The 26,594-nt window shown below is 41.8% G+C and overlaps 1 protein-coding gene across 5 annotated transcripts in view; it reads right to left on the bottom strand.

Annotated features, from left to right (window-relative positions):
• The window catches only part of LOC126475739 (phosphatidate phosphatase LPIN3), a 302,247-nt gene that overhangs the window by 54,978 nt on the left and 220,675 nt on the right, over positions 1 to 26,594 (bottom strand). The window contains exon 1 of one of the 5 annotated variants that reach the window (XM_050103490.1): positions 19,059 to 19,124. The exons of the other annotated variants lie outside the window; for them this stretch is intronic. The gene's annotated coding sequence lies outside the window, so the exon portion shown is untranslated. Of the gene's footprint in view, positions 1 to 19,058; positions 19,125 to 26,594 lie in introns of those variants that run through there. 5 annotated transcript variants of the gene reach the window in all.

Raw genomic sequence — 26,594 nt, 5'->3', positions numbered from 1 at the left:
GTGACATTTTTTCGTATGTGTCTCACTCGCGAAGGAAACTTCATTAACACTGGTTCAGATTTGGCTCGTTGGCAATAATTTCGCTGCAAACCATGCATGACGGATTACTTTTCCGAAAATTGTCGCTTGCAGTTGATAATGAATCAAGACACACTAGATGAATTAAACGGAAAACAATTTCAAATAATCTTTTTTTTTATTTCATTCGTCTGACATACATTTAGTAGACGATTAAGGACAACGTTATATCAATATACAGTAAAAAACATTCGTTTAGTAATCTTCTACAGAGGCGGATACGTAAATGAAAAGCAAAAATAAAGGTAATAATCAGGATTCGAAAATAAGGCGCAAGATTAAGAAGCCACGATGCTAACAGCTGTACTACGATTTCGTCTGAGGATATCGCGCGATAAAACATACACAAAGTACCTCGAAAATACCTCGAAATCCTTGACCGTCTCTCTCTCTCTCTCTCTCTCTCTCTCTCTTTCCAGAAACGGTCGAGTATCTACGGATAAGCAGAGACACGTTTTCGCTAATTTTGACCCCTGTCCTACAGAGTGGGTTAAGGCATTCGTGCTCTCTTCGTGAGCCTTCGAAGCCACGTACTGTATAGCACGCTGTGGAGGCTCAAGTTGCTGGCCGCTCAGCCTTCGCGGCAGCCTCGCTGCCAGTGACATCGCCGAGCCCATGGGAGGCCGCCCCGCCGTGCACTCCCGAGAAGGTCGGGTCCTCGCGTGTTCACTTACCACCGTATTCCTTATTGTCAGCAGCGCTAGAAAAGCCTTTGGAAACACTGAACTTAGAGCCGGAAGAGAGCATGGACGAACTTTCTGGTCCAGAGCTTCAATAACATTTCATAGTTTAACTAAAGAAAATGGTTGTTAGCAAAACGTACTTAATACGTCTTTAGTCTACATTTCAATGTCTGACGACAACATTCACTACACTTTGCTCTCTTAAGCTCAAACACAGTGTGAACCAAAGCACACTCAACGATTGGTTGGTGGTCGCATTTTATATCCTCTCTAATTCGATCATAATCAGTTATTTTGCTGACCAAACAGCAAAACTCGCCCCAGACGAGTGTAACCCCTATGTTTGTGTAGTAGAGCAATGGTGGTGTACGCGTACGTGGAGAACTTGTTTGCGCAGCAATCGCCGACATAATGTAGCTGAGGCGGAATAAGGGGAACCAGCAGAAGTTCATTAGGGTTAAATCAGATGGTCGTGGTGGCCAAGATATTACCCCATTACGTCCAATCCAAGCCGGTACATTCCTACGAACATACGCCACAATTTCACGATGAAAGTGTGGTGGCGCACCATCTTCCTGAAAAATAAATTCTCTGCCCATGTCGAGTTGCAACTGAGACATTAGATAATGTTCAATCATGTCCGGGTATGACAGGTCAGTTAGTGTTCTCTCTGCAAAAAAGGACCGTAAATCTTGTTAGTTCGATTACGTGACGTGGTTTCTGCTTACTCCATATCCGAATATCGCGGCGATTCACTTTACCACATGTTAAGACAGTGGCTTCGTCACTGAACACATTTTTATCAAGAAAATCGTCTTGAGTCTGCATTTTGTTACACATTTCTACACTTCTTTGTCACTTTCTCTTAAAGCTTGCAACAGTTCCAATCTGCAGGGTTTGAATGACAGGCGCTTCAGTAATACCTTCCACACTGCACCACTACGCACGATCAATTCTCAGCTGGCACATCTCTTGGATTTACCCGGACTACCAGTGTAAGACTGCCGATCTCGTTAACCGCTTCGAGACTGCTGGCCGACCTGAGCTGGCGTCCTACGTGATACACAGCCAGTTAGGTCAACGATTGTACCAATTAATAATAGTTTGTCTCTGAGATGCTGGCTTGCGATATTTATCCCTGAACTGTAGCAGCGGATTTTGATTTATGAAACCATAAGCAACACTGCGCGCTCTGCACCGTTGTACGACTCTATGATGACTGTTGCAATAACTAATTTATGCATGCCATCTAGCGAGAACATCGAGAACTAGCGATTTTAGGCGGATTTAAAACTTGAAAATATGCTGCATTCAGTACTGCATCTAACATTTCTGTAACTTATTTAAGCTTTTCAAAAAAATGGTTCAAATGGTTCTGAGCACTATGGGACTTAACATCGGAGATCATCAGTCCCCTAGAACTTAGAACTACATAAACCTAACTAATCTAAGGACATCACACACACCCATGCTCGAGGCAGGATTCGAACCTGCGACCGAAGCGATCGCGCGGTTCCAGACTGTAGCGCCTAGAACCGCTCGGCCACTACGGCCGGCTACGCTTTTCACAATTAAAGGTTACTTTTGTATCAATTACTTATGAACACGCTTTATCTTGCTACAAGGTGGAATCGTTTTCCCATGGCTACCTTTCCCAAGGATCCTAATAATTATGATGGTATGTCTTCTACTCCACGGGACTTCTATCGACTGAGGCCTTGCAGTAATCACTCAGATTCTTCTCATAGTATTAAATATTCCACCTACTTCATCAACTCCCTCTTCTCTTTCTACAATATTGTCATCAAGTTCACTTTCCTTGTACAGTCCTATATATTTCACTGGAAATATGCCGTACTTACGAATTAGGCTACGTATTTTGTTGTTATTCTAGCTCAAATAACGTAAACAGTGGAGCACACCAAAAACTAAATTCAGTTTTAATGTTTTCTAGAATATTTCCTTTACATTTATTTATTCTTTAGCTCATATTTCAGTTGTCTTACAACTGCACTATCAAAGATAACGTTTATTCCGTTTTTGCACCATGTTTTCTTTCTATGGCGTCTATAACAAAATTGTTCGCCAGTATAATACCATATTTGATGACTGTTGTCAGTTATTGTCTGAATATGAGCTTTTAACCCGAAAACCAAACCAAATAAATTAATACTGTAGAGTATGTATTTGTAAACCGATCTGTAAGCGGAATATCCCCAAGCGAAAATTTAGAGCGGCAAAAATAAACAGCCATGGTACTTCCTTACCAACTCTGTATTCGAAAAAGTAACAGGAGGTATGTACGTAAAAACGTAACCTCTCACAGCTTACTTCTTAGTAGCTATTCGGGCATGCTCCTGCCCTGACCTCTTTAGTATTCACCCAGTTGTTTGAAAGCGAGTCCAAAGCCGTGAAATTAAACTCCAGTGTCATTTCCTGGCACACGCTGACTAATCAGCTTTTACGCTAACAGTGGCTTGCCACAGATTCCGGCTCATCACGCTACTAAAACATCCTACCTGTTAAAATTAGCCAAGGACATACACAAATACTGGAAATTGAACACTTGTGCTACATAACCTAGCTATCAGTCAGAAGTCCAACTGACGAGTCTAAATAATGAGGAGGCCTCTTCTGTCTTCCTATGGTAATACTGAATGGTTCACTTGTAGCTATCCTAGATGAAAATTCTCTGATGAATCAGATACTCTTCACTGTACCCCTTATAGTTTTCGTATTCGGGATGGGTGGGTTTCAAGTCCCCAGCCGACCACCTATATTCAACTCTGCCATTGTTTCCCTAAATCATACGACGCGATTGCCGAGATAGCTCCTTTGTGAAGGCGAGGTTGTGCTCCGTCTCTAAAAGGCTTGTCAGTGGCAGGCAGTAAAACCCTTATCTTGTTTTCTTTGTTTTCTCCCTGTTTTGACCAGCGTATCATCACTCCACCCATTCTCAACACTGAGACAACGATGTTTTAGACATCTGACACCTGTTGTCACATTCAGCCGCAAATGGAACACGAGGAGTGCACACAGAGGGAGCCCGCTTGTGTAGCTCGGTCTCGAAGTGTAAAACTACAACCATGAGCTCTGGAGACTACGGATTTTTTCTGTCACTTGTCATCTTTTTTCCACCTCAGGTGATGATTTGTTAAAGTTAAAAATGTCAAGTTACAAAGCGGTTCGGACTCCACGTCGAACTGTAGGTCTCCATAACTGGCTGGGCAAGTCAGTGCAAAAGTCTGAGTAAGGCAACGGCATAAGTAATACTAGTAAATCATGTGGCATTCAAACCAAACTTGGGGTTGATGACATATCAGAGGTCCGTTTCCGTTCCTGATGGATCATTGTGTTTTATTGCCACACAAAGGATCCTGGCTCAGTTGTCGGAACTGCAGTTTTTCAGGAGAGGGGCATGGAACGGTGTGACCCGCAGCTTTGAGAAGTCTGCTGCGGAACTACTTGAAGTATACGCTCCGGTTTTTAAAACCGACATTAAGAACAGGGAGAGAGCCCCTCAGAGAGCATGAACATGCAGGCTAATAGCAGCTGCTAGGCTTGAATGCGAAGTCACGTTATTACATACAGGAGAGCGCTATGTGCGACAGTCAGATATTTCAGTGGCTAGATGAAGACTGTTGAAGGACGATCGAAATCTCGACACTAACAGACTTTTTTCTCTTAATATGATGCTGCTACTGGTCTAGACTCAGTAGCTGCAAGAGTCAATACTGACATAGTGGGGAACACCTCGGGCCGCGTATGTACCGATCTTATTATTAATTGGTAACCTGCATAAATTAGTATGTTGTGAGTCTCCAATAGACTAACTATAGTAAGAACGTATTAGTTGGTCACCCACACAGAGTGTTGGTCGTCAAAAGTCAGCACTATTCATAACACTTAATGTAGATTGTTCTCTGTTTTAGGCTGCTGCCACGCTCAACGACCCTGACATTGTGACACTAATTGCTGACGAAGTAGTGTTGCGTTGTCTGTGTGAGCAGATGATTAACTGATTAACAACGGTAATTGCACTCATATTTAAATGCATATGCAAAATGAGACATTATCATATACATGTTTTAGAAGTCATTTTTGCTCTACCCAACGCGTTGTGTTACAACAACCTAAATTAATTTAATGTTTCTTGCTACATATAGGTACCGCATTTGAAGATGACCGTCGCTGTAATGCGCATTCACGAGTTCATATTACTTCCATGTCAAAATAGTAGCTGATCGGTACGAGAGGCGCACGCCCGTAAGTTGTCAGTAATGGAGGGCAAACCATAAAACATCTTTGCTCTCATTATCTAACCCAGGTGTTTTCACACATTTCCTGTAATGGAATGCTTTGAAAATCGGATACTTTGAATCAGCACCTTGTTTAGTTTGAAGGTTAGTAAAATAAAAAAAAACGGGAAAACTTGTTTTATTCAGTGATTACTTTTATTTTAAATGATAACTAATAACACAGAAACCATAATACAATTTTAAAAAATTATTAACATCAAAATGTCGAAAAAGCCTCCGTTTTACTAAGAGTTTTTCGCGGAGCACTTATTCACTTCACAAAGTTCGAGAAACCTTGGTCTAACCCTGCAGTGGCCGCGCTACTTACAGTTCTGCCCCTGAGGTAAGCAGCCAACTTTACTTATCTCACGGCAGAATACACCAACATCATTTCAAATAAGCTCATCTTAAAATATTACTGTCTCTGTAAGTAGTTTTGTTTGCCACTGAGCAGGAAAACTATACCCCTAAGAAACTACTTACGGTAATTCACGTTTGTGGATTCGGCTGTTGTCGGAACTGCGGGCACACGAATTCTTGATTTGGCGACATGCAGTCCTAGGACCGCAGTTTGATAATAATAAAGGGGTGTACGGCGAAACAATAAATGCTCCCCTCACTTGACCAGAATTTTATTAAGAACCTGCCTCTATCAGAGCGTGCTCGGAAATCTACAGCATGTTTCAGTTATTGATATTAGCTTTCGCATAGCACAAATACCTGATACAGTTGTCTCTCAGTCGTGACACGCGTGGAGTGCGCTGGAAGTCAGGACGATTCTATCTCGCGCTCCAGCACAGGCGGATTCGCCCCCACTCCATCAGTGCGTGGCGGTTAAAGTCGTGAGTCAGCTTTGCACGCCATCTTTGAACTGTTTGCGCCTCGGAGTAAACGAACTCCTCTAACAAGACAGACAGCGACGGGTCTAGCAAAGGCCTACCATTATGTCGGCAGAGAAGATGGTTTCACATAGGCTCGGTTAGTGGTGCTACTATTTTCTAAACAAAAATATAACACGATATGTTAAGCGGCTTTCTAAGTCCAGGCAAGGCCTATGCAGTCCACATCAATGAATGTTACATTCGTATTTTAGAATTTAAAGCAAGTAAGCATTCTTAAATTTCTATGTATTCCATTTAAGAACGACTTGACATAAACGTAGTATCTGAGGTATCGTGCCTTGATCTTTTATCTTTCTTTTATTACAACACATGACAAAAGTGACGAATGATTGAGAGAGAAATTTACACGTTCCTAAAGATTACGTCCCACGGAGTCGCTGGAGATTTCGCCAGTAATAGTCATCCCTGTTCTTTTTAAACTCAAATTCAAAACTGTTTCACAGTCGCACTATGTTATTAAATATTTTTATTGGCCGTCTAGACTATTTCAATTTTTTTGTAAATGCCCTGCTTCGGTTCACATGAACCTTCTCAGATACTTAGATGAAAGTAAAATAACAAACAACATATACTCTACAATGTATAATGTTGCTATTATATCATACCATCACACATGTGAACGGCAGATGGCATCCGTATCCATGGCGTTGCCGGAGGCCTGTCTCCATCGCAGCTTGCTCCCTTTCTACTCCGCCGGCCGTCCGCGCCGGGGTACGACTCGGGACCCCGTGGACATAAATACCACGGACACAGCGCAGACAGATCATTCCATCAGCAGCACCTGATGATGGCGGAACGGTTATTCACCGAAATATTGTGGAACTTCGACGATCGGATCCGGCTGGACACCCGAGAACCTTGAATACAGCACATTCGCCGGGAAAGCCTCAGATCACACATTTCCTCTTCATTTCCTTCCCACTGTTACACCCTTTTTGATCTTTCTTGATATTTTCACATGCATATGGATGCTATATTTGTCAATGTTATTTTTTAACTATGAAATACGTTGATTTACTATATTTTATATTTTCACGCGAAGAAAACTATCTTATTCTGAAAATGCGGAAGCAGATTCAGTGGGCAGTGTCTGTTGTACAAAGTCACTATGTCTGTTGGAAAATACTGCAAGGATAAAATTAATATCGCTTTTTTCATCTTAGATAAGCCTTTTATTCATTTTCTGGGCTGTATAGTGGAGCAAAAACTCATCGGCAACGATAAATATGCACCAAGAACGAAAAAAAGGACCCCGAATGTTATAGAAATACGTCTTTCAGTGAAGCTTTGTTTACATTACTGTCATGGTGTTTGTGCACGCACAGCATGATGAAAGTTTATTGACATCCATCCATAGTTGGTATTTACTGATTTAACGTCCCACCTACGATTCAGACCTAAGGTCTTAAAATTTTGCTGCAATCAGCGGTTACTCTAGATCAAAGTTTCCCAGATTTTGTTCCGCGGAAACTGGTGTCCCATGAAAAGTCAATAAGCATTCCACGAAGAACTGTTAATAACATGGCGTTCTTTTTCGATATTTTGACGTTACTAATTATTTTTTAAAACTTTATTATGATTTCTGCGTTATTAGATATGATTTAAGACTGAAGTAATTACTGAATAAAACAAGTTTTTACGATTTTTTATTTATTAGCCTTAAAAATAAACAAGGTGTTCCATCGAAGTACCAGAGGTCTCAAAGTGCTCCGTCAGATGAAAAGTTTGGGAGCCTCTACTCTAGCTAGAACATTTAGGCACTGGATGGAGCAGTAACTAACTATTTACGGGGTGGAAAATTTGGAAATTTGAGGTAAGTCTTATGGGACCAAACTGCTGAGGTCATCGGTCCCTAAGCTTACACAGTACTTAATCTAAGTTAAAGTAACTTACAGTAAGGACATCACACACACCCATGCCCGAGGGTGGACTCGAACCTCCGACGGGGGGTGCCGCTCGATCCGTGACAAGGCGCCTTAGACCGCGTGGCTACCTCGCGCGCCTAACGGGTGTTTACTTTGAGAAGCTACTACTCTTGCCATGATTGATTACTTCACAAAATTGCTGGGTGCGGCGCGTTCAACTAGTGTCTGATCAACCTTTGGAAACCTACAACACATCGTGCAGAGTAAAAAAATTCACAAAACTCTTTCGTCAGTGAAAGACGTGACTGTCATTCAACAAAAGCGCACTTCCAATAATATCTTACTATAGGAAAACATTTCATAAAAATTTGATGCTATTCGAAAGCAACAATCCGGCACACAGTTTAACCATATTCTTGCTTTGCGCTCCTAGCTCATCCACGACAATAGAAACAGTACTGCAAGACACAAGCAGTTATCGTAATCAACCATTTGATGCTTCATGATAGGTCAGGGCAAGACAATGGCGAGCTGCCTCCTCTAGGACCTTGCCCAAGACGTGAATGCGGAACCACTGCATTGTCTCCGATGGTAATGACGAGTATGTGATCGACTTCGCTGTTTAGTACATGTCAGTTACGCAAACACAATTCTCTTCGGTGTAAAGCGTGACGAGTCTCAATGACACTTTTCGTAAAGCAGCGGTGGTTATCAATGCTTCGCCGCAGGACAGAACTGTGTGCAATACTGGCCGTCGTATCCATGAAGTGTTTCTAATAGGTAGTCCTAGAACGGGCTCACCGCTTTGGCGAACGAAGTTACGTGGCTTCTCGGTGTGCAATACTCCTGTGCAGAAGCCTGATTCCGCTCTCTTCCGCGGATTATGCAAGTATTCAGGGTTCAGAGGATACACAGTCATATCCAGATCCGTGCTCAATCCGTTGCGGTTTCACGTCTTAGCGGAACTCTAAAAATGATGTCGCTTCTGCCGTGGAACTGTCTCTGTCATAGTCTTCGTCCATGCTGGCGCAATGACTGCTTTTTATTCTGTATTCAGTATTATTTTGTTATTACTGTACTCGCAACCAATACACAAAACTTTGAGCATTTTACGTTGCACGATAACATTCCAGCAATTATAATAAAATAAGATGATATAATAAGGCTCTGCATGTTAACAAACGCATAGTATTCTCTTTCCCTCTTTCATTTACAAACTTGCTGACAATCCCGATACTTGTCATTCCTCTTGCGAGTACACTATAACAGATTTATACGCCGAATGTATACGAGCTTCATACGAACGAATCAATGGGTAAAACTTGTTTATATGTATATTACATTGTCGATAAAAAGTATAATTTACCAATTAATAACAGATGTAGTTTTCCAGTGACCCAGTCCACACTTACTGTGGAGGAAATTAAGGATCTACAGAGAACCTATTACAATTATTCATTGGTAGTAATTTGTTCATATTGTGGTTACGACAGGGTAATCCGTCCACACATGCAGTTGAAGGTCTGAAAATTGGAATCACAAGAGAATTTTCTGTAGGATAGAGGCACTATAATTTCCATTTTACTGAAGCTCTTGTTATTGAAACAAGACACTATATGGATTTCAGTTGCATGTATCACTAGGTGCGTCATGACAGAATCAACGAGTGAGTTCTGTTTGTAATTGGCATAAACCATGAGCTTCGAAATTTGGTTGAGTACAACGCATGAATTTTCAGTGTATCTGATATCCATGTGTTACGTTTTTTTAAATATTTGGCGTACTTTTGCTGCAATAACCTGCACGATTATATTGATGCCTGCCCTTACAACTTTGGATGGCGCCACATTGAAAACGGTGACACTAGTGTTTTGGCTGCAGCGTATAGAAACGAATGCACACTTTTGTTGCGTATGGAAATTCAGTTTTAGCTGTGCTTCTGAGGCTAAAGTTAACTAGTAAACTCATGTTCTGTAAATAATCAGACTCCCATTTATAAAGCTGCTTCAAACATCCTATTACTTTAGAAATAAGTTAATGTGTTAAATATTTGACGTCACGCATGTAAGAGAGAAAAAGTTTAGGTAAGGTTCGAACTTATGTTTAAATTCTGTTGGCAGTCGCTAATTGCTGTCATTCTCAAATACTGGATGAGTATTGTCTGATAATTTCCGCTCCTTTGTACGCAAAAGCTAGTTTTACGGATCTGTGGTCATGACGACATATCGCCTGGTCTGTGTCGCAATAATGATTTAATTTTGCAGATACATTCTGTGATATTGTGGACACCATCTGGAAAACATGTTGCGAATAGAGTCAGTAGTAAATAAGTAATATATTAAAACGTTATACCTGATGATGCTGTTTTACTGCATGAACAGCGAAAATGTAGTTAGTGGTAAACTTTTTTTTCCTTTGATCGCTTTGTGGGGGGCGTCTGCGAGAAAAGATTCGTAAAAGTTTGAAATTATATGTAACATTTGTTCCAAGTCACTAAGTGCGTTCATCTCAAATACTGGATGAATACAGTGTGGGTATTGGCTCGCTGTGAATTAAGCTGCCTCAAAAGAAACACACAGTTCCTAACTGTTAATGCTTGTCTCGCTGTGTAACACCTTTAACATAAGAATATACCTCTTAATGACTGGATTACGAAAGCATTTTAAATTTTTAAATTCGGGCAGTACTAATATGAAAAAGTAACATCAAAATTTCATTGGCCTGGACACCGTTATCGTGAATGAAGTTTTCCTACTAAGACACGCCTACAGTCAGATTAACTTGAAGAAATCTCTGACACCTGATAGCGCTTTTGACAGCTTTAAACAGCGAAGTGCTAACGGCTGTAGGCAAAAACAATAGCCGTCTACAGAACTATGAAGAGGCGTTGCCACAGAGACAGTTACAAAATCGCGTTGTAGAGACGCGAAGCAGCCGTATTCATACACTTGTACATTACGCATACTTCTTTGTACGACTGTTTCATAATTTCAAAGGTTTTTTCAAGAATACATGGAAATGAAATTTTTCTATAATACACAACAAGCATTGTTCATTTTTGGTTTTCATTTCTAATAGAAAACTGACAAAATAAATAGTCGGGCATTGCTGGCTTTGTCAGCTAATATTATATATAACACAATGGCCATTTTGTTACGATGTAAGGACGTCATTAAGTTTCATTGGCTGATTCGAAATACTGAAGTTGTCTATGTCTACTTGTGTACGTAAGGACGCCCTCAGCGTCATATACAGCTCTTCATCCAAAACCTGCACCCATTAGTCAAGTCCGTAAAACGAACTGGAAACGTTTGCAGCGTGCGACGTGGACTGGAGCCGTTGCGGCAAGTCAAAGCCTGCCCTCAAACCGCGGTTCCCCTCAGTCCTATCTGTTCACTCGCAGGTCCGTTCCTGTCAGAGGCCAGCCGCAGGGAGCAGACACTTTCCGCTGCGATGCACCGCGTGCGTCTCCTGCAACACCAAAGAAAGCGCAAAGGCCGCTGACCTCTGTAGGCGTGACTCACGGCCTTACACGCCACTGCAGTCTCAAACGACGTTCATTGATCGTTGCTTGCCGCCTACGTCCGTGTTGCACTTCAGCAAGCCACCTACAGCGAAGCCATCGAGCTGTAATTTGGTACAGTAGATTGCACTATAAAATGTTTTGTAACGCTCATGGACAAATCCTCACCGCGTTAGGGTATGGGCAGTGTACCACTTCAAATATCGCTAGAAACTTTTAATGAGATCCACGGTGGAAAACTACGTGACAGCAGGTCATCACAGTACCACAAGCATCATAGCAGCACTTTCACTAACATTGCCTCAACCCATACCACAGCGCCGGCCCCGTAGAAAGAGGAAAATAGGCCAAAGAAGAAGCAAGATCGGGATGAATAGATAATAAAGCAACGTCGGGTAATAGCTAGTAATACACAAGACAAATCCTTAAAGTAGTGGGCGTGTACTTATTACTGAGCGGTATTTGAAAAGTACAGCCCAGGGAGAGTTCGATGGAAATTTGCCACGGGACGAGCCGGAACAGATACACGTATCAGGTAAAAAAGCTGACAAACATGGCAGTGATATGTGATGTGCGTGGCGGAAGACCGCTGGGAATGGAAGTACTGTATATTGAAATCACAGATGTGCTTGAAGTTACGGTGTTCGGAAGCGAAAAACTGTATGGCAAGGATCATAATAGTAAATACACTCTGAATATTTGGTTCTCATTCTAGTTACGTATTATATATAGTAGCTACCCGCACAGTAACAGTTTACCATTATTACGACCACCACGTTTATCCAAAATTGTATCACAATCTTCGATAGCTACGTTCATTAACGGGAACTACAAACTAATACTGAATAGTGTGCAAGTTTCCTCGTTCGCGGCGAAATTTTAGACAGAGTAGTGTGAAAGTTTCTTTACGACGGAGGATGCCAACTAGCTGCAGCCTGAGTGCCGTTCTCTGTCCATAATGTGTAAAATTGAAAAAAGGAAGATTAGGATTTAACGTACCATCGATGGCGATGACATCAAAGACGGCAACAAGAATCGGAAAAATAATCGGCCGTCTACAATTCGCGGGAACCATCCGGCATTTTATTTAAACGACTTAGGATTACCACAGAAAACGGTGTTTGAACCAGCGTCGCCAAGAATGTGGGTCAACTGTGTTAACCACCGTCTAAGGACAGGACTTTCGCTTTTAATGTTTCATCCATCCATGCCTTGCCCTGTGTGGTCAGCTAGAGGCCAGCGTGCACAATAGCAAAAGAACGTGCTTATGCGTCAATGTCCGATCGAAAACAGTTTCCACCGGAGGAAAGTGGTCACCAAGTTGGCACAGCTAATAGTCATGTTATTTGAATAAGGATGGATGCTACAGATAATGTATTCTGAATAAACATCTTTGTTCCAAGAAATATTCCTTAACTGGAACGAGATTCGTATCACTCATTTCTCAAGACGGTGTTTGTACTTGCGTACACAACTTTCCATAGTCAAGAAATGAATATGAATCTTCCAGAACAGGATCTCAGTTACATTTTTACCTGTCGTTTACGATCCTTGGTGCCTTGAGATCGTCAAGGAAATCAAAGTCAGATGTTTCTCAAAATGTAGGAACTTCGGATGACGTACATCCGTTTATTATATTATTTTCACTTGATGCTTTGTGGTAGTCTCTTTTCATGTAACAGCTCCAGACACTTGCTGCTAATAACAGTACTCGTTAGTCTTGTTGTAACCGTCTGCTACACCACACTTGACTTGAATTAACATAACTAGTTTTTCTGTTATGTTCATGGCAACAGCTGTAATAAAACGCAATGGACATTAAAATGTCCTCTTAGCTTAGTTCAAGAAACACAAACAATTACTTGTTTACATCCGAGGCAGAGACCTTCGGATCCCTGCAAAGATACTGCGACGCTTGAAAAACTAGACCACACTTACGACACAAATTCGGTAACAGAACTGTCCATAAACGTGCGCCGTTATGTCGACCGCCAATATGTCGCGCGTTGAAGACGAAGCCTTGTGCAGCGTCGGGAGATGGTTTCGATTTTGATCTCTTCTTCTGCTTTTCCAAGGACTGAAGTTTGATGACAAGCGTTTGCATCGACATATTGTCACTCCTTAATAAACAGCGGCAGGAGAGTATAGACATAGCATATTACACGTATAATTGTGGCTACTGAAACAGCGTGATGTCACCACCATCTACGTGATAATTGTTTCCTTTACCTTCGGATAACTATTATGACGCTCAGGCGTTCTTATGCAACATAGGCACCCATTATGTTGATAATCGGTTCAAAATTTTGGAACAAGGGGCGTGTATTTCCTGTCCGACCAATTGTTTCTGTATTGCAACAACTACCAATTTCGTGGATTTCTTTGACGTTATGAAAGTAACATCTGCTTCAGTGTAGCATCTTTATTTAACAACAAAATGTCTGACGTTACCATATACAAAAAACTTTTACATTCACACTAACACTACATGAAATTTGTCGTGTATGCAAGAAACTTGGTCGAATGTCGGAAGTGCTGGTACGAATATGGAAGTCTTCTGTCGATGTAAACGACAAATGTTCTCTGTCTGAATAAACTGAAGTTGCTGTACACTTCAGAAACATAATGTCATCCTTGACAATGGAGCTCTAACCCAGGAATGCTTTAAATTTGATAGGAAAATAAAATGTTGTGGCCGAATTCCATGTGATATTACTGATGCATGTCCAACCTAAAAGTAAAAGTCACTAACAGCGTAGCACGAGAAAATGTTTGTTGATAAATGAAAGGATGTATTATTTAACAGCAGTCCCAAATGAATTATCGAAGTTGCCGAAGTGGGACGGACGTATTTGGCGCCTCAACAATAGAGATAGCGGTACCGTAGGTGCAACCACATCGCAAGGAAGAGGCCAGATAAACTTGTTATTCTTGAAAAAGGGGAAGCATCCTTTTCAATAGTTGCAGGAGCAACAATCTGGTCGATTGACTGATATGGCCTTGTAACGTTAGCCAACATGGCCTTACCGTGCTGGTACTGAGAACGGCCGAAACCAAGGGGAAACTAAAGCCATTATTTTTCCGAGGATCAAAAGCTCTACCGTATGACTTGATAGTGATGACATCCTGCTGGTTAAAACAACCAGAGTGTGAAATAGTCCCCTATTCACATCTCCGGGAATTGACGGTTCAGTAGTGTGCTGTCATATGGAAAAATAAAACTGGCATCCTACGGATGGAAGAGTGGAATGTTAGCTCCCTTAATCGGGAAGTTAGATTAGCGAATTTAAAAACGGAAAAGGATAGATAAAAGATGGATATAGCGGGAATTACTGAAGGCTACTGTCAGGAAGAACAGCAGTTCTAACCAGGTGACTACAGGGTTACAAATACAAAATCAAATAGGGAGTATGCAGGAGCAACAATGAAAAGGAAGTAGCAATGCAGGTAAACTGCTACGAACTGCAGAGTGAACGCATTGTTGTAGACAAGATAGACACCAAGCCAATGCCTTTTACAATAGTTTATATGTCTACCAACACGGCAACAACAACATAGCGGCATGACTGACAATATTTACAGCGATTTTTTTCAAAAATATCTGGCTGCTATGACGAATGTGAGGCACAAGTGTGCCGCCACAGTTCAGCTGCTTTGCGAAGTACAGTAACTGGACAGAGACTGCGCTTTGTTAGCAGACTTCAGCCTCACATTTAGCACATTGTACAGATAATTTTAGCGAAAAAACTTTGTTTCAAACGCTAATAACCATTGAATCTCTATACGAGTCTTCTATACTAAAAATATTTATCTTCATCTTCATCTACATTGGTACTCTGCTAATCACATTTAAGTGCCTGGCAGAGGGTTCATCGAACCACCTTCATAATTCCAATCTCGTATAGCGCGCGGAAAGGACGAACACCTATATCTTTCCGTACGAGCTCTGATTTCCATTATTTTATCGTGGTGATCGTTTCTCCATATGAAGGTCGGTGTCAACAAAATATTTTCGCATTCGGAGGAGAAAGTTGGTGATTGGAATTTCGTGAGAAGATTCCGTCGCAACGAAAACCACCTTTGTTTTAATGATGTCCACCCTAAATCCCGTATCATTTCAGGGACACACTCTCCCATGTTTCGCGATATCTCGGAAGATAAAAATGTTTCTGGCCTTCGCCATACAGACATGTTAAGTAGGCATACTATTATTCTGTTGAAATCTTGCTTCGATACATTACATGTTTGAGAAATACCAGAGCATGAAGATAATCTTCAAACGATTCTCTGGAAACTGGATCTTTCATTTACTGCGAGCAGCCGCCTTAACCAACAATTTTATATCCCCAGGAACGAACCAAACGTTCATTGAAATTGATTTAACGAAGCAAACATTCATTGTAACTGATTCAACGATGAGAGGAGGTCTCGGGTCCCACGTAAAAAACTATAGATCCCATTTCCCCAGTTGGCTAACTGAGGCAGGATAGGGATACACAAACCACCGAAGTGGCGTCCAAGTGAATGACTTGAGTCACACCATTGAGCCATACGAAACTAGTATTGTAACAGATATATCTCCCTACTACAACAGGAGGAGAAAATCAGTGACAAATGATTCCACGTATTTAATTTCGGTGAATTTAATTTAATTCAACACAAAGAAAACCGCCACAGCTAAACATGGCGCAACTAGTTTTCGCATTCTGATCATTTTTAAATACCTGACTCTCATGCGACAATCGAATTGGGCTGACGAGAAGGAGCCACATGTCAACTCGGAAAACGATGATAACTCGAGGGCAGCTACCTTTAAGAAGATAATCTTATCTATGTGTTCTGGTTTCAATATAGTGACTCTGAACCTGATTTTTTTAAATGTAGCTTGTTACCTAAAACGCCTCTCAGATAATGAAATATTACGCACTTAAGGTTAATGTATGTGATGAGCGTAGTATGGCTCACCGGTATCAATTTCCAGTCAATCAGTGATGTATCCCACCCTGTTTAGTGCTGCCTTGTTTGCATGTGACACAAAATGTAAGACTAGATTAGTGGGAAAATGTCAGAGCTCGTTTAATTTTTATTTATTTATTCGCATAGGCAACTGACAGTGCACTATAAAGATTCTGTCGCAGGTATATTTTATTGGGCCTCATTTCATTTCAGTTATTCGTCTTGGCCACAGACGTAATTTTAGAACATATAGATGACTCCTTGCGAGCAAAGCGGGAGTGTTGAAGGGAGATTCCCTCACAGAGCGCACACATGTGACTAAATAGCTCAGGCACACAGAGTCTATGCTCCGAACCGTTCCTAAAATGTGGCGGGCAGTCATTAACATACCTGGGACTGAGGGTCGCACGTTTGCGCGCGGAACTATGCAAAACTGAATAGGTCTAATGTGTATGAAAGACATCCCAAAGGAATAGCACTTCCGTTCGAGTGGTTTCTGGGATGGTCTTCGTGTAAAATAACAGTGGCCTTTAATGTGAACAGTAGTCAGTAGCTGTTTAATTTATAACTAAATAGCGTCGGTGGCCGATGCTGTCCGAGATTTGGTGAAGTCAAAATCAAATCTCAAAACTTGTACATATGCAGTCAGTCAGATCCAGATCGTGCTAGTGGCTTGTTACAATAGGAAACTTCGAAATTGAAATCTAAGAGTACGAATTTATTTATTTATTTGGTTAATGAACATGGCATCTATTTATATCACACTCTTGTCATTTCGTAGTTAAAGCTAAGATTCCATGATTTTCGTTAGAATGGAAGTATTGTTATGGTACACTGCAAGAAGCAGGCAGGTGACCTTTCATGCATTGGTTACGAACCCTAGAAACACCATCGTTAATAAAAGATACAGCGCTACTGGAAGCCTTAAGAATCCAGAGCCATCTCACATTTATCAATTGCAAAGAAAATAACGGCAGAGGGCGAAATAATTTTGAGATTTCACAACAAATGGCTCTTGCTACTAGTCAGTATCCATTATTAGTCAGTTGTTTCCAACTGATACTGAACTCATAACTCTGCGTGGCTTCCCCCACGCTTGTTAATCAGGCCTGCTTTCCCGCCAGTGAAAACCTCGACGGGTCATTAAGCTGTAACGACTGCACTGTTCGCTAGGGTATAAAATTTAATAGTTAGAATCGTTCAACAATTCCAGAATCTCGCGAGCGACAGATGGGAACGCGTACCATACTGTGGAGATAGGTTACTCGAAGGCGCACCAGAAGCAACGCGTAGAGACTCAGTCAATTATCATTGTGTGAACCTAGACAAAATCTTGTTCCGCGTAACCCAGAAAGATAAGCAGTGCGCTCAGGATGGAAAGCTTGTGATATGTACCTTAGCTTTTACTTAAAGGCTGCTCTCACTAAATGAGCTCAAGAGCTATCGAAACTGTTTTAGCCACTGTACCGGCGAAGAACTGCAGTTTAATCTCTACAAACAGCAGTATTATTTTGACAATAAATACGCCCGCCATATGCATCTTTCTAAGAAGCCACCAGTTACGACCGTGCGTAAGAGTCCACGTTAAACTATAATTTCCGTTATAAATAGCACAGGGTAAGTCAGCTCAAAGGTAAGAGAAATGTATATGGGAATACCATCTACAATACGACAGTGGTTAATAAATCTGCGTTGAGTTCACACTAGTTTTACTCGCTACTACTTTCCAGCGCCATCACTCATCGCCAGACTTAAAATACAACAGATATATTACAGATTTTGCAGTGTCTCGTGACTTATATTCAACACTGGTTTCATAAGCCATGTTAATTGCGTGGAGCATGCTGTACTCCTATATTACAGTGCCTCTATAGTCCAGCGTTGCGAACAGATGCACAACTAGTGCAGTCTGAGCAAAATGCTTGGCTCATTTAGATCGAATTTATAACGCTTTGGACCATCTAGCATTATCAGTTGCAAAGAAAATAGTGACAAAGACCGATATAGTTTTAAGATTTCTCAAAAAATGGCTTTTGCTTATGATCTATATCCATTATACGTTCTGGATAGTGCACGAAGAAATTAAACTTACGTAGACAGAAGAAGTAATTGGTAATAACGCAGATACGACGAATGATTCAAACTGACAACTTGCAACAACTGTAAAAATATTCACACAAATATAAGATGAACAACAACTAACCAATCACTCAAAAAATGGCAGCAAACTGTAGTTTTATGTGTACATAACTACAAATAAGCTATAATTAAGCTATTGGCTGGAGTCTTTTTAGTTCGTCTGTTCAATCATAAAAGTTCAATCTCAAGCTGATCATAAATCACTCGCGACGCGTATATAGCTTCACTCGATCTGAACGTAGATACTGACCATAAATCAAATGCACCAGAAAAAAGATCAAGATGGAAGCTGCATGGCAGACCAAACTACAAATTAACCCTCGTAATAATACGCAATTTGTGGAATCTATAGACACAAACAAATGTTACTTTGACATTTGAGCCATCTACTAAGAGCCAGAGAAAATGTAGATAATTTAAGGATTCAGGCAGCAAAAAACAAAGTTTACTAGCCTTAATAATAATAAATCTTAATAATTCCAGGTCATTTCATAAGTCATCTATATATCAGTGGAACAATGTAGATTATTCGCTGTAAATTGAAACGCAGTAAAGCGGAAATCAGTGACCCACGCTGACCTGAAATATTCTGACATTCCAGGTGAAAAGCTGACCTGTTCCCCGTAGCTTGCTGCGATGTTCAGCGCGGCTGCGTTTGCGTGTTGCCCTCCAGACCGCTGGCGAGACTGCTAGCGACAACGAAGTGCGCTATGGTTTATGCGTTTTAAGTTGTTTACTGGATCGCTGCGCACTGGGAGGCGGCCTTTGCCCCGATAGAATGGAAGCGCTCGGCGTGAAAACGGGGCGATTCGCGCGTAAGTGGTGACGTCACAAACAATCGCCCCGCCCCCCGCAGAAACGCGTAGGCATTTTATCTCGGTATGTCTTTTATCTCTTGTGATGTTACGCCAGCTTTCAGAGGTGCCTTGCCAAGAATGTGAGCAACACATTCACCATGTAGTGACGTGAGTAGCAACCTTCAGACAGCCCGCGATGTCAAGTTAGCGGTGGAACTTCATACAACAACAAACAAATGTCGCCCCTTAACCCAAGATGCTATCGAAGGACTGCTGAACACAGAAATGCCGTTTCGAATCCTGATAGTGTGAAGGAATTTACATCAGCTTGACCAGTAAGGACGTACCAATGTTCTTCCAAATGGCAATCTTGTGACTGTATGTAAGGTATGTCATATTATTTCTTATTGTTCTTGCCAACAGATTATCGCCATCGTCTTTGTTTCATTAGTCCAGGTAAACCATCAAAATTCTGCGTTTTGGGATAGTCTAGTCTTCAACGTAAAAAATGCAATATTACTCTGGATCAGTATCGCCACTATTTGAATAACCACTTAGAGTCTGTCTCAAAACACGTGGTTTTCTGCTGTAAAATGCCATTTCCACATTATTCATCAAAAATGTTACTGTTATTTGTGCTACAGTTATCTGAATAACAAATAGTCTGCCTTTATAAAAGCTAGCGTTAATTATTACAGAACACGCATAGTATATTAAGCTATGAAGAAGACAACAGCAGAGCTTCGTTTTCCCCATTCATAAAGAGGTTTTATGGAGTTTGATGGTCATAGATTTTAAGTACAATAGTGCAACCGAATTCAGATGTACTTTCCAAAGAAGCACGAAAATTGTAATCTTTCACTAGGCGTAATTTGGTGTGTAAGGCAATCCTTAAATTAATTGGTTGATTTGGGGGAAGGGACCAACGGTCGTCCTCCGGAATGTGAGTCCGGTGTGCTGACCACTGCGCAACCTCACTTGGTGCAGCCCGTAAGTCTGTCACATGGGGAATGCTATACTGCAGAATATATGAAATTCGGCGAGATATGTAGATAAGTCCGAAGCAAGAAATTACAGTGCACAAAATTAAATTACGTGCACTTAACCGTATATAAGACTAATTGTACGACATGAAAACCACGGTAGCTATAGGAATTATTATTTTGCGAGGGCAACTGAAACATTCAAAATGCAATCGACTCGAATATAATATAATAAATTATATAACTGCTTTATGCCAACTGAAGATGAGTGAAAATCCTAGACGTGTTTTGGACGTAAATAAAGCTATAGAAAGTGTATGTAGTATACTTCGTCACCTGTCGAAATTGTATCTAGCGCTAGCTGAAAAACAGCCTCAGCTTCGCTATCTGCTGCCTTCTGGATCTCCTGACCGAACAGCACAAGCTGGGTTTCATACGATCAGTGTTCTCACTGAGAAGTTGTTCGTTCTCCAGAGAAGTCATCATACGCCACCGCGATATATGTGCCATAATTACACTAAAAATTGACCTCTGCGGGATAGGACTATACTTCTGCACGTAGGTCTTACGACTTTTCTTATTGCCTGAAACACACCTCGACGTGCAGCCAGGCACAACTGGCAAGACGGCATGTACGTACACAGCAAACACAGTGAGTACGTGACGGCGGAATAAGAACTACGCTTGAATGGTTGGCACCAACGCCCCGACTCGCTGAAACGTCACTCACAAAGCTATTTTAATCAAAGTATAAGGCGTCTGCAGAGACCTATTCTTGCTCCGGCCAGCGGCCGGCTTCCTGGGGCCCTCCTTCCCGCGTCCGTTGCAACAAACAGCCTGTACATCGCCAGTTGCGCAGCGTCGTGTTGAGTGCTGCGGATGTAGCCCTGGCGGGGACTGACAAGCCGCAGCTTGCTACTAACACCACTACGCCCCCCATTCAACGCAACCGCCCACCAAGTCACACTTCAGCTGCTCTGGCGCCGCGAAGCGTCCACAAGTTATCGCAATGATGTCACGCATGCACCAGTGACAAATGTGTAAGCTGGACTCCCCTACACAGGCTTTAATGCATCTACACCTACATCGCCGATGTGCGAGCTGTTTGCTGTAACGGACGACGGACGGAGGGCAGAGGGAGGTGGCCGTTGACTGATGAAAGTGAAGTTCTCTTTAGCCGCACTATACTTTGATTAAAATAGCTCAGTAGGTAATATTTCAGCGTGTCGAGCCTTTGTTGCCAGCCACAAGTCACTGAACAGTGCATGACGGAGGGTGCAGTTCTCCTTCCTGTCCTAATCACGAATGGAGCGAGCGAGAGGAAAACGTTTGCCTGTATGAGTCCCGATGTTTCTTATTTTGTTCTTACGAGAGATGGAGACAGTAGCATTGTTCTGCAGTCTGTCTCAAATAGTGGTTCTCTAAACTTCCTCAATGGCATTTCATGAAAGTATCGCGTCTTTCATTTAAGGATTCACATCTAAGCTCGTATGACTCTTGTATAGGCCGAATCGATAGGTAATAAATCTAACAGCGCGCGTCTCAGTTGCTCCGACGTCTTACCTTAATCCGCCCTGATAGGGGTTGCAATGGCTCTGGGCACTAAGCGACTTAACTTCTGAGGTCATCAGTCGCCTAGAACTTAGAACTAATTAAACCTAACTAACCTAAGGACATTACGCACATCCATGCCCGAGGCAGGATTCGAACCTGCGACCGTAACGGTCACGCGGTTCCAGACTGAAGCGCCTTTAACCGCACGGCCACACCGGCCGGCGATAGGGGTTGCAAACACACAATGAGTACGGTACTCAATAATGAGTCTCACAAACGTATGTACGCCACCTCCTTTATAGGCTTTCGATACAGTTCCCCACAGTAGGTTAAATAACAAAAAGTAAGAGCATAAGGACCATCAGACCAATTGTGTGATTGGATTGAAGAGTTCCTAGATGACAGAACGCAGCATGTCATTCTCAATGGAGAGAAGTCTTCCGAAGTAAGAGTGATTTCAGGTGTGCCGCAGGGGAGTGTCGTAGGACCGTTGCTATTCACAATATACATAAATAATCTTGTGGATGGCATCTGAAGTTCACTGAGGCTTTTTGCGGATGATGCTGTGGTATATCGAGAGGTTGTAACATTGGAAAATTGTACTGAAATGCAGGAGGGTCTGCAGCGAATTGACGCATGGTGCAGGGAATGGCAATTGAATCTCAATGTAGACAAGTGTAATGTGCTGCGAATACATAGAAAGAAAGATCCCTTATCATTTAGCTACAATATAGCAGGTCAGCAACTGGAAGCAGTTAATTCCATAAATTATCTGGGAGTACGCATTAGGAGTGATTTAAAATGGAATGATCATATAAAGTTGATCGTCGGTAAAGCAGATGCCAGACTGAGATTCATTGGAAAAATCCTAAGGAAATGCAATCCTAAAACAAGGGAAGTAGGTTACAGTACGCTTGTTCGCCCACTGCTTGAATACTGCTCAGCAGTGTGGGATCCGTACCAGATAGGGTTGATAGAAGAGATAGAGAAGATCCAACGGAGAGCAGCGCGCTTCGTTACAGGATCATCTAGTAATCGCGAAAGCGTTACAGAGATGATAGATAAACTCCAGTGGAAGACTCTGCAGGAGAGACGCTCAGTAGCTCGGTACGTGCTTTTGTTGAAGTTTCGAGAACATACCTTCACCGAAAAGTCAACCGGTATATTGCTCCCTCCTACGTATATCTCGCGAAGAGACCATGAGGATAAAATCAGAGAGATTAGAGCCCACACAGAAGCATACCGACAATCCTTCTTTCCACGAACAATACGAGACTGTAATAGAGGGGAGAACCGATAGAGATACTCAAGGTACCCTCCGCCACACACCATCAGGTGGCTTGCGGAGTATGGATGTAGATGTAGATGTAGAGGTATGCTATACTTTCGCTTAACTTCCCTAGGAAACCGATGTCGGACAGTCGCCTTTTCAACGACGAAACTTATGTACTCGTTCTATTTCATGTTGATTCGCAACGTTCCGCTGAGATATTCAATGGATATGACTAAGTGAAGCAGCATACCCTTTAATTCTACATGTATTAAAATGTTATACTAATATTTTCCTATCCATCCGCACCAAAATACTTAGGTACATTTACATCACTCTGCCATTTTTCGCACTAAATAGAAATTCCATCCATATCATCCTGTATCTCTTTACACCTACTCACTGGCAACAGTTTACCGTACATCAGCTGCGGTTGATTGAAGATGGTACTCCATAACTTTCTGTGCGAGATGAGAATCAGCTAACGCAGACAGTTTTCCGAAGAATCAGAAACATGACTTGCCTCAAGAGTCTTTGCTGCTGAGTAGTGAGCGCATTGGTGTTTGTTGACATAAACGTGATGAGAGTACTGACGGAGAGCAATGGATGGCACTGGAGGTACAGCCTATTTATACTCATTATTGACTATCTGATATACCGGCGTGTACAGGGCGTGCTTGATAGCTGCTAGCACCAATGTCTTACATACTAATAGCACTCCGTCTTCAGGCCACGAGTGGCCTACCGGGACCATCCGACCGCCGTGTCATCCTCAGGGGAGGATGCGGATAGGAGGGGCGTGGGGTCACCACACCGCTCTCCCGGTCGTTATGATGGTATTCTTGACCGAAGCCGTTACTGTTCGGTCGAGTAGCTCCTCAATTGGTATCACGAGCCTGAGTGCACCCCGAAAAATGGCAACAGCGCATGGCGGCTGGATGGTCAACCATCCAAGTGCCGGCCACGCCCAACAGCGCTTAACTTCGGTGATCTCACGGGAACCGGTGTAGCCACTGCGGCAAGGCCCCTTACATACTAATAACCATTTTAAATTTACTCTACACGCTGGCTTAGATTCTGCAGTAAATTATTTGCAGTAAACAGTAACTCTTTCGTACAACAGCGGTGCTTACAATACATACAGACTATACCGTCTGCTCCCATCTTTTGCAATGCACGCGGTTAGTAATCAATGCAGCCATTTTTACGTCTGGGACATAAAAGGATTAGTCTGCGCTTCTAGCTTAGCACAAGTTCCTTCGAGTGAGCATGATTCGTACGAACATTATTCCTGAAGTCCTATTTGCTGCAAATGCGGGCTGACACAGTGTGCACTGAAAGGAAGGAAAGAATATTAGGGCTGAGCGTCCCACGGGCGATATGGTCCATAACGACGGAGCACAAAATCTATTTAGGTCAGAACAGGGAAGGAAATCGATAGAGACAAACATCGGCTTAAGAGATTCAGGGAAACTACGAAAAACCTAAGTCGGGATGCCCAGAAGAGATTTGAAACGCTGACCTCCAGATTACTGGTCCTTTGTCTTCTACATTAGAGCTTGTAACTTGACATCCTCCTCTAGCACTACTTTTCCTCAACACTAGTTGTTGATACCAGTATTATTTTTCGAATTTTGGACAGGTCAATATTATCTCAGTTGCTTTTCTGAAAACTTTCATGTAACTTTATACTCAATATGTTACATATTTCAAGCTAACATTTATGGAAATGAATTACTTTATAAAATGTTTTAGTCTCTATGTTATAGTAAATAAGCACTAGTTCTGAATGTAAAGTTAAATTTTTTTTAGAAACATTTGAAATCACGAAGTATTGGCAAACTTAAAATTTCAATTATTGATTACGTAATACTGTACTGGTTACGATGTTTATTTATGGATTCATTTATGAAATAATAATAGGAAGCAATAATGTAACAGAAACTAACAGAAATTCATTTGTTAAGAAAAACTGTCAACCCTTTGGAATACAGTTATTTCCACGTAGTGTGGGGGTCATAAGCATGCCTCTGATGTGCGAACAATGTAATTTCGGCTTTGTTAATGTGAAAAATCAAAAAACTTATGATACACTAAAATATGAAAAAATATATCTACGTAAAAACAAAAATTATGCAACAACAATCTTCAAATGTATTTAGATCAATTCAACCGTGAGGACCTCAAATGTGACATTTTCAACTTCAGGAATCAGACCCCGAGACAAGACGAACTGGAGCCAACTCTACATGACGAGCTAAATAAACAAGAAAGTTTATTGCAAACTTTGCGCCTCTCAAATTTTCATGAAAGACCAATGTGGATAATAGGTCAAATTAACACCGACGGGGCATATTACAAGCTAAGACATCAGAAATGCAGACACCTAATGGTAATGCTTTACAACCTGGGTACAAACAACCGTGGACTTAATGGAAGTCACCAAATAGGCTGGACTCACGTGCTGGCTGATCCAAGGACAATCTGAAAAGGTGGGGTTTCTCGATGGATTTCAATATCCGCGTCTCAAGAAGACCCAACGAACTCCCACATGCTCCAGTACACTTGGATTCGAAGTTCAAGTGAACTTTTAATCGCAAATGAAACGTTACCGATGTGGCCTATTATAGAATGAACACTATTTAAGTGTGCAGTTTAGGTTAGGGTAATTTTTTATTTTATTCTTTTCTTTGTCTTTTTATTTAATTCTGCGATGCTTATGATTTGTTTATGTTCTGTTGTTTCATTTTGTCATTTTGTCCTTGGCCACTTGAAAGAAAATGATTACATTTTTAATTATTCTCAACTCTTGAGGAATGAGCGAAGGGATGTAAAAATACCGTACAGGAAATGCTTACGGGTTTCTTGGTACCTACGTTTGGCTCACGCGCCTCGTGATACGGACCGAGGAAACGAAGACTGGCGCGCCCGTAATACTGTGTGTTTCAGCTGAGAGGGCAGCCGACAGACTTCTGCGGTAGTCTGGCAGCTTGCGGCGGATGCAGAGGGTTCGTGTCTGTCCCAGCCACAACAGCGGGCCGCGCGCCAGCAGGGTTCGGGCTCGTGCACGTAACCGGAAGAGTGCGCTTCCTCCTCCGTGATACAGGCACGTGAGCGGCCTAACACTTGACTGTCGCGCGCCGAATTTCGAGGATAAAAACATCCGGGATTCGCTGCGGTGCACAGAGCAACAACTATTTTATGTTTCAAACTGATTGTTTGTTTTGCCCTCTCAACTGTACGTTTATTTTTATGACATGGTTGTTTTATGTAATGACTGCTAACAGGGAACTAAATATAGAAACGAACTACGAGTAATAGATTATAAGTAAAGCTGAAAAGAGATCATCTGCCACACAACTTAGTACACAATCAAAAGCATTGTTTTCTTCCAATATTATATTCACCGCATTTACATGCTACAAAACACTTCGATAACGAAACTCAAATTTCGGAAATAGTTTTCCGCTACGTGTTAGGGCTGCATCGAATTCTCTAGCCCGACCAAATAATCGGTTTTCCGAAAAATAAGTATTTTACACTAAC

This window comes from Schistocerca serialis, chromosome 1 (assembly GCF_023864345.2).
Source record: "Schistocerca serialis cubense isolate TAMUIC-IGC-003099 chromosome 1, iqSchSeri2.2, whole genome shotgun sequence".
NCBI lineage: Eukaryota > Metazoa > Arthropoda > Insecta > Orthoptera > Acrididae > Schistocerca > Schistocerca serialis.
This window is presented reverse-complemented; position numbering and strand designations above follow the sequence as displayed.